Below are 17,095 nucleotides of genomic sequence, written 5' to 3' on the forward strand. Positions count from 1 at the left end.
ATTGTACTAATGTTAGCTAATCTATCCTCCCTGATTCCATAGCTTTCTGGACAGGAAGTCTAAGGGTTCATCTCCAGTGAAAGGGCTATAATGATTTCTAGACTTTTTTCTAACCTTATTTCATATTCACATTTTGTCAGAGGAATTCAACCCTCTGCTGTGAATATTCATGGGCTTAAGTCAAGGGAAGAGCTTATATTAATTATTTCCTGTTCTAACAGCATTCTATGCTATTCCTTTTTGTTCTCATTCCAATAACATAAAATTCTAAGATTTCAGTGAGCCCTTTATCATCTGGACTCATTTGACATCAGTGAAGATGTGCCACTTCAGCTATGACAAGAGAAAGGAGCTAGATACTTACTAGCTAGGAGAAGTGAACAAATCACAAGCCTGTAGTAATCAGAAGGCAAATTTTACTAGCCTAATACTGCAGGGAGCTGTCTCAGATTTAAAGGGCCAGCAACCAGTGTAAACCCAAATGAGGAGCTCAGTGATGATGAAGCACTCAGAACGCAGGTCGTTTGTAGGTGAAAGGGGCAAAATTCCTATCTTTTGAGGGCTAGAGATCGGATATCCTATTATGTGAGCTAGGTATATTTTCCTTTGACATCACATAGAATTACTATCCAGATCATTTGTGGATATCATTGATGTCTTTTACTTGAGGCTTACCACCCTAGCATCAGACTTTTTTCTAAACAGTTTTGTCCAATATGAATTAGAGTAAGTGTTTTGTCAACAATCCTCTCATGTGATGATTTCTATCTCGTACAGGTAGTGGTTGCAGTACAGGTAGTTTCAGTAGCATTCAGGCAGAGGTACTGATTCCCATTGTCATTTTTAAAAAAAGTGTCCCTAACATCTTAACTGCAGAGTCTACAGAAAAAAAGTTAGATCTTCACCCAAGGCTATCCCATGGCCAGCAATATCTTTAGATTATATACACTTATATCCTCCTATTAGCATATTACATAGTGCTATTTATCACATCCCAACTAATACAATTTTGCTTCTTTACCATACAAAAACATTTCTATATAGACATATATTCCTTTGATAGTCCCTACCATGTGCAATACTATGTTTATTGACGAGCTGTTAGTCTCAAGTATTATTATAATGGACATTGCAAAGGTGTAGCTCACACTAGTATCTTAACTGTAGAATATTCCCTTTGTTTATTCTCTGAGTGTTGTCTCTTGTAAGATATCACATCTTGTAGAAAGGCTGAGAACTAGGTTACTACTTGTTCTCTTGGCATGCTGGTTTGCTGGAGATCACTTCTTATAGGAAGGCTGTGTGTCCTATCTTTGTAAAGTGTTCTGGTTACATACTGTCGATATATCTCAACTGGATCTTATTTTAGAGAATGTCATCTACTCTTACGGTTGCTAGCTCTTCACTGGGATCTCATTATCCATAATGCCACATTTAAGAAAAGGTCAACAACAAATCAAAACAACATTCAGGTAGATCGATGCCATAAATGAACCTTGAAAAAGAAAATGCACCCTCATACTAGGAGGAAGGAAATTCAGCAGAATTTTTAGGTAATAAAAGTCACCTAAGCCCTGAGAGTGACATTTTTAATTGATTATTTGAAACCAAAGCTTCTAGCTTTATTTAATCTTAGCTGTACCCTCTGAGCTTTGACTGCCGGCACTGAGTATGCTTTAACTACATTTTAAGGTCATTCCTGGACAAAGGCTACCAAATCTAGTGATTACTACTACCATGAATAGGTCCACTGAAATCAGTAGTAAACAGTGTGCTCGGCAGCTATCTGCAAGATAGAAGATGGTTGAATATGACATACTGCAATGAAGACTAATCATCAGAAACAAAATTTCTTAGTATAAGGAAAAAATCTGTGTTTTTAAATTGAATTTCATCTGAACTGCCATCCCTCAAAACAATTTTGTTTATTATTATTTTTAAACTAATTGAGTGTCAGGATCCCAACCAGGGCAATTGGGGTCAGTGCAAGTGCAAACCTCAGGCTGGCAGTAACTGAGGAGTTCATAGTCAGGTTCTTGGCCAGGGTCAATACCAAGGGTCAGAGCCAAAGTCAGGAGGCAAAGTCCAAATCAAACCGAGGTCAAACTCAGGAATTCAGGAGCAAGGTGCAGATACGGTCATGGCAACTACAGGAAATCCACACTGTTGCCTGGATACTTTATGGAATGCCCCTTAGGTTTATATAGGGTAGGGAGCTCTAGATACTGTAATATGTTTAGTGAAGATTTCTATAGGATTAACAATTAGCTCCATGCTGATGGAATTTTACAGTCATATTTGAATAACTTCCACTTCAGTTACTTAAAACTTCACCTTTACTTTTTTATCAATTACTGCTAACATATGCAGAAAAAATCCTTTAGGGAAATTATCAATTGCTAGTGGATCTTTTCATAAGACTCTCCAGTGTCACTTGTGAGCTAGGTCTGCTTAATACAATTCTACATCAATAAGATATAAATGGACATTAATTAAATTCATTCCTGATACCTAAGCTGAGCATATCACTAAATTGGAGTAATTAATCAGATCCTCCAAACATTTACCATTATGGTCTAATTTTCAGCAATCACAGATTGGACTAAAACCATTAAACTCTACACATATGACAAAATAGCTGTGAAATCATTTATGACTTCCCGCAGTTTTTCTGATTGTAAGCACCTGGAAAAATTATACAAACCCAGGCTATATTTATCCTTTTTTTGTTGGTTTAAATAACAGTCCCGGAAAATACTCAGATAAAAATCTGATGGTGCCAAAAGGGGAGATGTTTTGCATCCCACCCCACCAGTCCGGTGGCTACTGACACCTCCCTGTGGCCAGACAACTCTCCACCCCCTTCTTCCTTCCCCTCCCCCAGTGCAGACCCCAGCCCACACAGAGGCCAAATTTGCATACAAATTTCAGAGGTGCATGCTCATGCAAAACAAACGGCTGAAAATTATGCACTAATTTTAATGAAAATGTTTCACTACTTTTGCACATCTACCCTTTAAAATCACACTAGATGGTGAAGTGGTTTATGGGGAATGGGGTATAACAGGCCAAAAGCAGGAATTAGAGCAAAAAATAAGCTGCATTTTGATTCCTAGTTGATGTCTGCTAGGAAATTCCAACAGACACTTATTCTCATTGATACACAAGAACCAAAGGGGAAAGACACTTAGAAGTTCAAACCCACAATAACTAATAAAAAAAGATATTCAGTTTTATCAGCTTTGCATTGGTTACCTGTACACTGGGAGCTGGGGTGTGATTCCCAGCTTGCATAGATGTACCCATGCGCTCTCTGCTCAAATTTGCATGCTAAAAAGAGCAGCGTGGCCAGGCTATCACAGGCAGCCTCTCGGGCTAGCTTTCCAAGTACATATGCGGGGGGTCCAGGGAGGTACTTGCATGGAGAGACTAGCCTGAGCCACCACCCATGCTACCCCAGCTACATGCTACTTTTAGCTTGAGCAGAGTGAGTCTGGGTATATCTATGCGAGCTGCGATTCACATCCCCAGCTCCAGTCTAGACATAGCCATACAGTCACATCTGTTTTGGTGGAAGGTATCCACATACATTGTTAATCCATTGCCAAGGTGCCAAAGTCTACTGATAAAGGGTTAATGCAATTTAACCCAATTACTAAATATGTTCCTGGGGAGAAATCTGGTAGTAACAGACACTCTGTCATGGAGCCCAGTATCGCACTCAACTACCCATGAACTCAAAAGTGACGTAAAGGCATATGTGGATGCACGCAGACCAGCATCAGAAAAGAGACTACACGAGCCACAAAAAGCAACCTCAGCAGACACACCACTTCAGGAAGTTCTAAGTAACATTAGGGCCATACTTATTGTGACAGGGTCGAGCCAGATGGCTACAGGAGAGTAATAGAAGGCAGATATATTAGCCCCAGGTTAAGGAGGTCCCTTTTCCCTGGGTAAGGTAACAGGGAAGGTTCCAGAACAATCAGGAACCTTCTGGAGACAATTAAGACAGACAGGCTGATTAGAACACCTACAGCCAATCAAGAAGCTGCTAGAATTGATTAAGACAGGCTAATCAGGGCACCTGGGTTTAAAAAGGAGCTCACTTCAGTTTGTGGTGTGTGTGTAAGGAGCTGGGAGCAAGAGGCACTAGGAGCTGAGAGTGAGAACGTGGACTGTTGGAGGACAGAGGAGTACAAGCATTATCAGACACCAGGAGGAAGGTCCTATGGTGAGGATAAAGAAGATGTTGGGAGGAGGCCATGGGGAAGTAGCCCAGGGAGTTGTAGCTGTCGCACAGCTGTTCCAAGAGGCACTCTAGACAGCTGCATTCCACAGGGCCCTGGGCTGGAACCCAGAGTAGAGGGCGGGCCCGGGTTCTTCCCAAACCTCCCAACTCCTGGTCAGACACAGGAGGAGTTGACCTGGACTGTGGGTTCACGAGAATGGCCAAACTAAGGGCTGCCGTGAAGCTCCAAGGCGAGCAAATCCACCAATAAGTGCAAGACCCACCAAAGTAGAGGAGGAACTTTGTCACATTATCTAAAGGACACTAAGAAAGTGACAAGAGACTACTTTGTGGCACATGGACAATTAAGCAAGTCAAATGGACTCATGATTAAAGATGATTGCATTGTCATTCCAAATGAAATAAGAAGAGAAATACTAAATCTCATCCATGAAGGACACCAAGGATTAACTAAATGCCATGAGCAGGTCAGACACAAAGCCAGCCTCTTCCCAGTGTTTGTGTTTGGGGGGGCTGAGGTGGGGCAGACAGAAAATTGGGGTGGATGTACTCCCTCCTCCACCCTGCATTTGCCATGAGGCCACACCCTTAGGTTGGAAGCCAGAGCTAGGCAGTGGGGGGTTCTGCCTGCTCACAGACCGTAAGAGTTGCCCTGGCAAGGGGACTGGCTCCAGGGCCGGCAGAGCCTTTGGGAGCAGTGACTGTAGGGAGCAGGGCCCAGGAGCCCAGTCTGGAGTGGGTCAGTCAGGGCCACTGTGGGGAGCCACAGACTCTCCACCTACCCTGGGTGGTACGCCCCCGTGGTCAGGGACACGGGCCACAGGCTGCTCTCAGGCCCCCTGGCCCCCTGCCTGGGCTTAATTCTCCACTGCTGCCAGCAGCCACTCTTTCTACTCTGTCTTCAGAGCTGGGCGGCTAGAGTGTGGCAGCTGCTACAGAGGGTGGGGGGAGCTAAGGCAAATTTTGGGATGGCTACAGCCCCTGCAAGTCCTCTTCCCTCCCCACCCCCACCCCTAGTACCACCCCTGGTGGTGGCTGAGTATCAGCAAGGACATAAAGAATAAAGTACCTGCATCTGAACATTGCAGAACTAACAGACCAACACAACACAAAGAACTTTTAACAGCACCTCTACCACACAGAACTTGGACAAGACTAGCTTTATGTGAATTCAGAGGACATCATTGCCTGGTTGTAATGGACTATTTTTCCAAATATATAGAAATAATATACTTAAAAGACATATTATGTTGCAGTGTTATCGAGGAGCAGAAGTGCATTTTTATTCATGTTGATATTCCAGAACAACTAGTGATGGACAACAGACCACAACTCACTGCAGCAGAATTTAAGTAATTCCAATGATATATGGTTTTGATCATGTTACTGGCAGCCCACGGTACCCACAAATGAATAGAGAGCCTGAGAGAGAGCTGCACAGAGAGTCAAGAAAATCCTACAGCAAGAAGATCCATTCCTTGCTCTTCTGAGCTACAGATCAACCCCACCAGCAGCTACTGGATATAGTCTAGCACAACTCCTGATGGGAAGACAACTCAGGTTCTTTTCCAAAGTTGAACACTAGTTCTGTCTCCAAAGTGGCCAGACATGAAGAGACTGGACAAATTGGATAAAAATGGAAAAAGAGCTTATAAACACTTTTACAACAGATGTCACTCAGTTGGAGAATTGCTGGGTCTAGAACCTGGTGACTGTGTTAATGTCAAACTGGATGGAGAAAAAGGAGAACTCCAGCTGTCGTAAAGAAAAAGAATGATTTGCCCAGATCATGTGTGACCGAGACTGACAGTGGAGTGTTCAACATCTACAGTTTGTTCCTCAGAAAGAACAACCGACAAAGAAAACCCCACAGGAGGCAGATACAGAACAAGAAGAAGATTCAAGGGACTCCAAACCAACCATAGCCAGTCATTGCCACTAATGGCTAGCCAGATCACCAAGTTGTTACGCATTCAGGATGTGTAATTAGAAAACCAGTACAATTCAGAGAAGTTTAACAGACTGAGCCATACTGAATTTCAAAGAAAGTGTAAATTTTGTACATGTTAGGAATATAGGACTTAAAAGGAGGAGATGTAATGGAAAGTTAAACTATATTATGTAGTTCAGCCAATAGGTGGTGCTGTGTGCAACATATATTATTTAAGCTAACCTCAGTCATACCAGGCAGAACATTAAAGATCTTTAGTGAACACATCTGGCATGGATTTCTCTAAGAAGGAAGCTCTGTGGCCACTCCATATGCAGTACAGAAGCCTGACCTGCTAGTAGAAGCATTGCAGCCCACCATATACAAGAAATGAATCACACCCACCACCCTGATAGATTATGGCTGGACAACTACAATGCAGCACGAAGGCATCTGCCCTTAAGATACTCCAGCTAATTCATAACAGTAACACATCTCCTCAGCCACATGGGCTACCATGAGCACATCAAACCTGTCCTCCATTCTCTGCACTGATTTCCCATAGAATATTATTGAGTCAAGTTCAGTCTCAGCCCTTAACCTGAAGGTTCTCAACCTCCTGGGTCCAGCATATCTAACAGCTGCAGGACGAAGTTTCTGGTCAGCAACTCTGCTTCTCTGGCACAATGGAACTTTCCACCACAAGAATAAAGCGTGTTTGTCCAGGAGACAGCTTTCTCGGAGGCTGCTCCTAGACTGTGGAACGAACTCCCATAGAAACTAAAATGACCATGAAACTCACATCTTTGGCTCTAAGCACAAGGCACACTTCTTTGACCCTGCCTTCTACAGTAAAGACACATAACAGTGTGCACATATTTGTTTTTAAAAATCCTACCGAAACGTTACACTGTACACAGAATTTTCCCCCTGGGAAAGGATGAGAGAGAAAACAAAGCATGATTAACAGATGTTAGTCACATTGCTTAATGCCTAATGGAAAGTGCTCAGATACACTAGTGATGAGTGTGATACAAGAGCCTATATATAATACAACATAGTAGAATCTGAAAATAAAATTTGTATGCATCTTTCTGCAGTTCTGAATTTGTTTTTCTTTTTGTGGTTTTGAACTCGATCTTTATGATAACTGATGGGAGTATAGTTGGTTTCAATACTCTCCCTCACTCAGCGGTAGAATTGCTGGGAGAAGATAATTGATGGATTATTGGACAGTGTTACAAGAAGGTTTGCAATGCTCCTTGTTGCAGAGAACCGAATTATTTGCTTGTCCTTTCCCTTATTGTATTGTCTATGGTTTTCTTTGGAAGGTGAGCATGCTGGAAAGAGGGTAAGCACTCTATCCTGGCTTTTGTTTTCTGCATTCCCAGGTTCTCTTACAATTTGCCTGCTCTGAGTTGCTTTTGGTGGCCTTGATCACCCTCTTCCACCCAAAATCAGCACAAAGGGGCCCTCATGTATTCCCCTTCACACCTCTGCACATAAGGGCTGGCTCAGCAACCTTAACAGCAACACCCCCCTCTCCCTCCACTTTCTGAGTCTGGGTTAACGCTGGAGGAGGAAATTAAGTTGAGGCAGGCTAGGAGAAGGCATGGAGGGATGCACTTGGTATCCCCTCCTGTTGCTTTAATCAGAAAAGATAAATCAATCTGTGGCTGTATTTTTTTCCCCACAGAGCTCCCTTTGGTTCCGCAGGGGCAGCCACAGGCAGGTAAAGTCCCTGGTTGAACAGCTTCAATTGAATCACATTGCCCAAGAGCTAGCGGGGACACAGAAGGCTACTGCTGCTGCAGAGTTCCTGGACTACTGTGTGGATAGCTCTGTCCTCATGTAGGTAACACAGAATTTATGGGAGTCCCTGGGGTTCCCCAGGGGGAAGGGGGTGGCCCTGGAGCTTTTTCTGCAAGATAGGGAAGCAGGACGATGGATGGGCAATCTCAGTGAGCATATTATTGTAGAAATGGCCTCTGAAGAAGCCTCCCCTTCGGGTTTCACAATGGGCACGGATGAGCTGGCCCTCTCCGAAGACTGTTTGGGTCTGCCTGTACTCATGCTATCTATGATTATGTATATATATTATAGTTGCATCTAAAGGAGCCAGTCAAGGATCATTACTTCGGACAGATCTGTTTTTCCTCAAGTAATTTCCTGTGATGTTAACAGCAGACTGTTGACATAAGTGTGGCTTTGTAGGCGTCCATTCCCACAGGCGATGGTTCTGTTCCCTAGTCCATAATTTTGGTCACCAAAAAAAAAAAAAAAAGTTCTCACATTACTAAAATTAGTCCAGTGGGTGACTTCTCTTTCCTGGATCTAGTCATTCTGGTGCAGATGCCTCACAAATCCTTACAAGGCCAATTACATTTAGAGACTTGTGACTTCCTACCATGCTAAAAAAGAACAGGATGTGGGGGGAGGGATCAAATTGATGTAATAAAGGGGACTGTATTAGAGCGATGCACATGCGGAAGAATATGTAACCACTCGGGATTTAACCCTAAGCACTAACAGGAAGTGTTTTGGGACATGATTATGAAATTAAATGCCTGATTGTAACAGAGACACAAGGCAGTAAACAGGACTGCTGAGACTTTACTGTAATGTGTCTCAATGTTTGAGCTTCTGAAACCATCATCTCCACCCATACACCCCTAGTATCCACTGTTTGAATTTTCTGGAATGTTTACCTTTTACCAAGTCCAAACACCATAGGTATTGATTCCACTGGACAGGGGATAGAAGGTTCATGAATCTCCTAAAGAACTGGGCACAAGCTACCCTTCTTCTCATCATAAGAATAAGGATTTACCTAGACTGCTTTCAGCACATTCCCAGGATATGGTGACCAGTCAAATATTGATTATGCTATCTTAAATTTTGCATCCTCGGCTATTCTTAAAGGACCTCTAATTCCCGTCACATTGCAGTAGCTGTAAATCCTGACTCCAGAAAAATGTATTTCATGCGAGTGGAATGTCAGCTCAGAGCAAGAAGCAGGAAAGGCTGCACCTAAGGTAATGGGGCCAGACAGAGAACTTGGAAAGAATGAAATAAATCAAATAAAACAACTGAGCAGAAAAAGAGGGAAGAGAAAAGAAGAGTGGAGCAGAAGGTGGTGGATACTGTGAGGACAGGAAGATGGAGGGAAGAGGAAAAGGTGGGGAGAAGAGTTGTCAAGGGGAAAATGTTCATTACAAAGTCAAGGTCAGACACAGGAGCTTTTGGAGAAAGTATGGAGTGGCACAACCCATCTCCTAGGAGTATACAGCAGAACATTTATACAAATGTACACTTCAATCCACGTTGAATGTGTGTCTGACCACTGATGAAATTTGAAAACTCAGCAAGTAACTTTGCAAGTATGGGTTTCTGAAGCTACTGAAGAGCAACAGTTACAAGAAAAAATTATTGCAAAATACTAGCTTTAGGAAGACAAGGCTTACAACACTCAGGCCATGCATTCTCTGTAGAGTTAACACAGGCAATAGGCACCTGGATCTGAGTACCTGAATTAGCTTAGTTCAGGTGTGAGCAGCCACACTGCAGAGCCAGATTCAAGTTACTGCATCTTCACTGGTTCTGCACTCCCCATGTGTATTGCTAGGACCTCTATGGACAAATGCCATGATTCTTTCCCAGTGAATTGTGGGTGAACATGTTTGTCCTTATGGACACATAGGGGAAATCCTGGGAAGACACTGGAGAACAATCTGCGTTTGCGTGATTTAGCCTGGGTCCTCACTGCAAAATGGGTGGGTTACCAGCCTAAGGTGAAAGCAGAACCTGGGCTGTAGCATGTACCCTTGCAATGCCTGCTAGACTGGGTTGAACAATGTCTATCTGCTTTCACTTGGGTTGGTAACCTGCCTACTTTGCAGTGAGAATGCAGGGAATCCAGTGCTGATTGTCCTCCAAGGCCTCCCCGCAATCCCCCTCTCCCCCCGCATGTCTCCAGAAGGACGGACAAATTCTTCCACAATTCACTGGGAAGAAAGACTCACAGAGCAGCACAAACAACCATGGGATGTGTTCCCAGACATCACAGCAACACACCTGGGTGAGTGCAGCATCAGTGAGGTTGCTGTAACTCAGGTGGGTATGGCTTTGCAGTATTGCTGCTCACACCCAGGCTAGGCTAACCCAATTGCTCAGATATGGGTACCAATCATCCGGTCTAACAAACACATATTTTGCCTCTATTTGGCACTGGTGCAACCACTACTGGAATACTGTATTCAGTTCTGATGCCCACAATTAAAGAAGGATGTTGATAAATTGGAAAAGGTTCAGAGAAGAACCACATGAATAATTAAAGGATTAGAAATTATGCCTTGGTGATAAAGAGCTCAATTTAGCTGAGTCTAACAAAGAGGTTAAGGGGAGACTTGATCACAGTCTGTAAGTATCTACATGGGGAACAAATATTTAACCACACCCTCTTCAACCTAACAGAGAAAAACTTAACATGATCCAATGGCTAAAAGTTGAAGCTTGACAAATTCAGACAGGGAAATAAAGGTGTAAATTCGTGACAGTGAGGGTAAATTCGTGACAGTGAGTCAGGTGAGCATTACCTCATCGTGGTCCCAAACTGACCAAGGGAAGAAGGGGTGACTCACTCAAGAATCCAACAGATTCTTTGTTGCTGCCTAGGCCAGTGTCCTTTGTTCCTGTGATGCTGGGCTGGGTTTGTCCCATACCTGCCCTGATGAGGAGTGAACTGACCCTCTGCTTCAGGAGAAGTTTTTCCTGGACTTGTTTTAAGCTATGGAGGACACATTTTCAGCTTCATAACTATATACGTGAAATTACAACCTATAACATCACTATAACAACAATGCTCAGTGCATCATGAGCCTTCTGAAGACACCCGACATGACAAACTTCGCATTGGATACCACACAATCATATTATAAGGATGAACATGGGGGTGCAGGGTGTTCCCCTGAGAGTTCCACTGAATAACAAGTACTCCTTTTCATTTTGCGAATACAGACTAACACGGCTGTTACTCTGAAACCTATATTTTGAGAGAAATTCGTAATCCCTAAATCAACTAGCAAATAAAACATTTTGAGATCTACTAATGAAAAGCACTAAATAAGAGCTAGATATTATTTATTTCACTGCTCTGGTAATCTGATCACTATATTTCATGTCTGAAAGGTCATAAACATTATTTTTAAGAGAACCCAGAACAACTTGTACAATATTTAACAATAGGTTTGCAGTATTCAAATGAACTTGTCATTTGTATGATAATTAGCTGAATCACCTCCAATGGCACAAACAAAGCAGTGAGTATCTGTCTTGAAACTGAACTGTAAACTTAAAAGAGAACAGGTAGTATTCCTCTAACGTCCTGAATGTATTTTAAAAAAATCAAAGCACGGTTTTGCATAACCATTTTAATAAACATGTATCTGTGACATAATTAAATTACACCACACACTAAACACATAAACATCCTGAAAGTGACTTGACACTTCTCAGAGGTCTGATGACATTAGAAACCACTCAAGCTCTATCCTGGAGCTATCATGCTGTCATCAGAAGTTATTTACCATCTAAGTATAGTTCATTTTGGCATGGTCTTAATATGCATAGTTATCCATGCATTACAATCTGTCTCTGCAATTAATTGTGCTATCACAAACATGGCAAAGAGTCCTATGGCACCTTATAGACTAACAGACATATTGGAGCATAAGCTTTCGTGGGTGAATACCCACTGCTTCAGATGCATGTAGCGGAAATTTCCAGAGGCAGGTATAAATATACAAGCAAGAATCAGGCTAGGGATAATGAGGTTAGTTCAATCAGGGAGGATGAGGCCCTCTTCTAGCAGAAGGGAGGAGAAACTGCTTTTGTAGTTGGCTAGCCATTCCCAGTCTTTGTTTAATCCTGAGCTGATGGTGTCAAATTTGCAAATGAACTGAAGCTCAGCAGTTTCTCTTTGAAGTCTAGTCCTGAAGTTTTTTTGCTGCAGGATGGCTACCCTTAAATCTGCTGTTGTGTGTCCAGGGAGATTGAAGTGTTCTCCTACAGGTTTTTGCATATTGCCATTCCTAATATCTGATTCGTGTCCATTTATCCTTTTACATAGGGACTGTCCAGTTTGGCCGATGTACATAGCAGAGGGGCATTGCTGGCATATGATGGCATATATTACATTGGTGGACGTGCAGGTGAATGAACCGGTGATGGTGTGGCTGATCTGGCTAGGTCCTGTGATGGTGTCGCTGGTGTAGATATGTGGGCAGAGTTGGCATCGAGGTTTGTTGCATGGATTGGTTCCTGAATTAGAGTTACTATGGTGCAGTGTGTCATTGCTGGTGAGAATATTCAGGTTGGTGGGTTGTCTGTGGGCGAGAACTGGCCTGCCTCCCAAGGCCTGTAAAAGTGAGGGATCATTGTCCACGATGGGTTGTAGATCACTGATGATGCGTTGGAGAGGTTTTAGCTGAGGACTATATGTGATGGCCAGTGGAGTTCTTTCTTGGGCTTGTCTCGCAGCAGGAGGCTTCTGGGTACATGTCTGGTTCTGTTGATCTGTTTCCTTATTTCCTCGTGCGGGTATCGTAGTTTTGAGAATGCTTGGTGAAGATCTTGTAGGTGTTGGTCTCTGTCTCAGGGGTTGGAGCAAATGTCTCAGTGCTTGGCTGTAGACAATGGATCGTGTGGTGTGTCCGGGATGGAAGCTGGAGGCATTAAGGTAGGCATAGCGGTTGGTGGGTTTTGGTATAGGGTGGTGTTAATGTGATTGTCACTTATTTGCACCGTGGTGTCTAGGAAGTGAACCTCCCGTGTAGATTGGTCCAGGCTGAGGTTGATAGTTGGGTGGAAGCTGTTGAAATCGTGGTGGAGTTCTTCCAGGGTTTCCTTCCCATGGGTCCAGATGATGAAGATGTCATCAATGTAGCGTAGGTAGAGAAGGGGCGTGAGTGGATGAGAGCTGAGGAAGCGTTGTTCCAAGTCAGCCATAAAAATGTTTGCATATCGTGGGGCCAAGCGCGTGCCCATAGAGGTGCCACTGGTCTGGAGGTATATATTGTCACCAAATTTGAAATAATTGTGCATGAGGATAAAGTCACAGAGCTCAGCAACCAGTTGTGCTGTGGCATCATCAGGGATACTGTTCCTGACAGCTTGTATTTCATCTGTGTGTGGGATGTTTGTGTAGAGAGCCTCAACATCCATGGTGGCTAGGATGGTGTTTTCTGGAAGATCACCAACGCATGGTAGTTTTCTCAGGAAATCAGTGTCACGGAGATAGCTGGGAGTGCTGGTGGCATAGGGTCTGAGTAGAGAGTCCACATATCCAGACAGTCCTTCAGTGAGACACACAATAGCAGATTTAAAGGTAGCCATCCTGCAGCAAAAAAACTTCTGGACCAAACTTCAAAGAGAAACTGCTGAGCTTCAGTTCATTTGCAAATTTGACACCATCAGCTCAGGATTAAACAAAGACTGGGAATGGCTAGCCAACTACAAAAGCAGTTTCCCCTCCCTTGGTGTTCACACCTCAACTGCTAGAAGAGGGCCTCATCCTCCCTATTTGAACTAACCTCGTTATCCCTAGCCTGATTCTTGCTTGTATATTTATACCTGCCTCTGGAAATTTCCGCTACATGCATCCGACGAAGTGGGTATTCACCCACAAAAGCTTATGCTCCAATACATCTGTTAGTCTATAAGGTTTCACAGGACTCTTTGCTGCTTTTACAGATCCAGACTAACATGGCTACCCCTCTGATACTTATCACAAAGATAACATCATATACCAGTCCTATTGAAATTGGCACAACTCTAATGACATCAAAGGAATTACACTAGCATTGAATTTGACCCTATATCTTCATCTGTTCCTACTGCTTGTTCCTCAGTTGTTTACAACAGTAAACAAAAGAAAGGGAAATGTAAAACATATGTGGTCCTGAAGAACTGGCATCAGAATAGGATGTTTTTCATGAAACTTCAGCCTTTAACTCCTTAGTATCAGAAGTTCCCAGCAAGAAGGCTAGTACTGAAAATGAATTTTCCAGGAGTCGATAGCAGGATAGATTACAGACAGTGAGCTAAATACTGTACTGTACATAATCAACAAATCTCTAGTTTGATTGCCTAGTCTGGTTTTCATTATATATCTTGTTCAAAATGTAATTAATTTTTTTTACTATAGATTAAGTTCATTCATTACATTTTAGCTTCAAAGCTGCTAAATATACAACATAAAATACTAACTGTTGTTACAGCAGCAGAAATACACATTTGTGAGAACTTATAAAGCACAGATATTGAGGGGAGGAAAGCTGCCAAGTGGCCTCCTGCTCCAATATAATTAAGTCATAATACATTAAAAATTTCTGTCCGATATCTGAGTCGTACCAAGTGAGCTGGTTTCAGAAAATTATTATGAAGGAAACTACAGAGCAGACATCAAATCCACGGTGAGATGGTTGGCTTTCCACAAAACATCCCCCACAGTATCCCCATCCAAACACAATAGTATTGCTTTGTGGAATTGACATAAATCCAAATAAAGGTATAAACAGGAGGAGAAAACACCAGCCTTGGCTCATGGACCTTGCTGAATAAACTGTAGGAAAAGACCAGATTGATAGATATGTTAGGATAGTTTATGGCAGCGGTTTGCAACAGGGGGTCCACAGGTGGGCCACAGGGCTCCACGCACCCTTTCAGGTGGGCCACGGGGCTCTGTGGCTAAAACCCAGAGGCCGAGCCCCAGCACCTCCCATGGGGCTGAAGCCAGGAGCCGTGGGATTGAAGCCCCGATCCCCAGTGCCCCCCACAGGGCAGAAGTCCTGAGCGCATGGACAGAGTTGGGGGGACATGGGGGTGTTGCCCCCCCAAACTACAATGCAAGAGCTTAGGTGAGTCAGGCGGTGTAGGTGACACTCCTTTCCTGGACCCCGCTGTGCGGAGCTGGATCAACCCCCATGGAATCCTGCCCACCCAAAATAGAAGTCAAACTATACCTATGCCTGAGCACCCCAGCCCAGAGCCCCGAGTTCCCCTCCTCCCGTGCTGGGCCCTAGAGTTTTATAGCACATTGTGGGGGGCCTCAGAAAGAAAAAGGTTGAGAACCGCTGGTTTAGGGGACACCCCTAAGCAACTATTCAAGTCTGGTCTAGGCTGAAAGAAGCTGATAGAGTTTACTATCTGTTCAGAGGTCTTTATGAAATAAGTCAGCCAAATAGCCATTCTCATTTCAGTCTCTCTATTCTGTTGGACATGCAGTCACAAAACAAAAATAATTTGCCCGAATCTGTGAGGTGCTCTGCACCCATTGCTGTCATTGTCTGGTGATGCTCAGCAACTTCCAGAACAAAGCACTTACAGTATCAGATACCATCACAGCTACACAATAGCTCACATCCCATTGCAAAAATGTCCCTTTCTGCACCACCAAGGGTAGGGCAAACCTTCAAACCCTAGCCTAACTCTGCCCCTGCCAATCATTTTAAGAATTTTTATCAATATTTTATGCCAATTATTTTCTTTCATTTGACTCCTGGTGATGATGCTATTCTAGTGAAACTTCAGTTACAGGTATTTTGGTTTCCACCTGAGATTAAAACACACACACAACTTTAAAACTATCAGACATAACATAAGATACATAACTACCATGAAATATAATTTCAGGGGGTTGTGTAAAACCTAGAGATCACTTTTGTCTAGGGTGTCAGTTATTTTGATTAGGATGCTTTAGCATACTGGCAACCAATGTAGCCTGCAGAGGGCATATTCCAAGAAGCAAGAGAACACCCGTGTTCTCCAGTGTTGTAGCCTTGGAATAAATTTCAAGGAAAGACTAATCAGGAGCACAGCAGTCAAGCCTGGATGTGACAAAAGTATGTATGATTAGGGCAAGATCTACATCCCAAGAAAAACTATTGGATTTTCCAGGTAAGACAGACTTATCAAGCATGACTATTGCCTATGGTCACAACATAGTCATATGCTGACAGAGAAATCAATGACAGGTTTCAGAGTAACAGCCGTGTTAGTCTGTATTCGCAAAAAGAAAAGGAGTACTTGTGGCACCTTAGAGACTAACCAATTTATTTGAGCATGAGCTTTCGTGAGCTACAGCTCACTTCATCGGATGCATACTGCATACTGCATCCGATGAAGTGAGCTGTATGCTCAAATAAATTGGTTAGTCTCTAAGGTGCCACAAGTACTCCTTTTCTTTTAGAGAAATCAATGGTGATGACAAATTCCACAGCTGTTCCACCACTGGGAGACCTGACTTATGATTAAGGGGCAACCACCACCAATCAGTATCTCACACTGCAGCATCTCACAACACAGCAAAGACTATAGAATGCCCCAATGGCCACTAGTTAGTCTTTGCTGCATTGAGTTTTAACCAGTTGTCTTTAATCCCAATGAAAAAAAAGTTGGCTGGCAAAGAAACAGTCTAATAGCCAAGAAACAGGCAATAATAGAATTGAAAGTGCTGCATGTAGTGCTGCATTTTGCCATCCACTTACTGTTGTTATCTCAGATCACAGTTTCATAAGATCTCCCCCATTAGCCTTTATGTATGGTTAAGAGTAGACGAATACTATGGCACCCTATAGGTACAGATGAACAAGTGCCTATGAACACTCCTCCTTTCCAGGAATTATCAGAGCCATTCCAGAACAACCCACCCATTCCCACCAAGAACCACAGCCTCAGACAGACTTGGTCAATGGCTGTTGGAAGATTTAGCCATCAGCAATGGCAGTTTATCAGTGTTGTTGTCGTAGTCCTGTTGGTCCCAGGATATTAGAGAGACAAGGTGGATGAGGTAATATCTTTTACTGGAACAACTTCTGTTGGTAAAGTTGGTCCAATAAAAGGTATTACCTCACCCA

Source organism: Lepidochelys kempii, chromosome 2 (assembly GCF_965140285.1).
Source record: "Lepidochelys kempii isolate rLepKem1 chromosome 2, rLepKem1.hap1, whole genome shotgun sequence".
NCBI classification, from domain to species: domain Eukaryota; kingdom Metazoa; phylum Chordata; order Testudines; family Cheloniidae; genus Lepidochelys; species Lepidochelys kempii.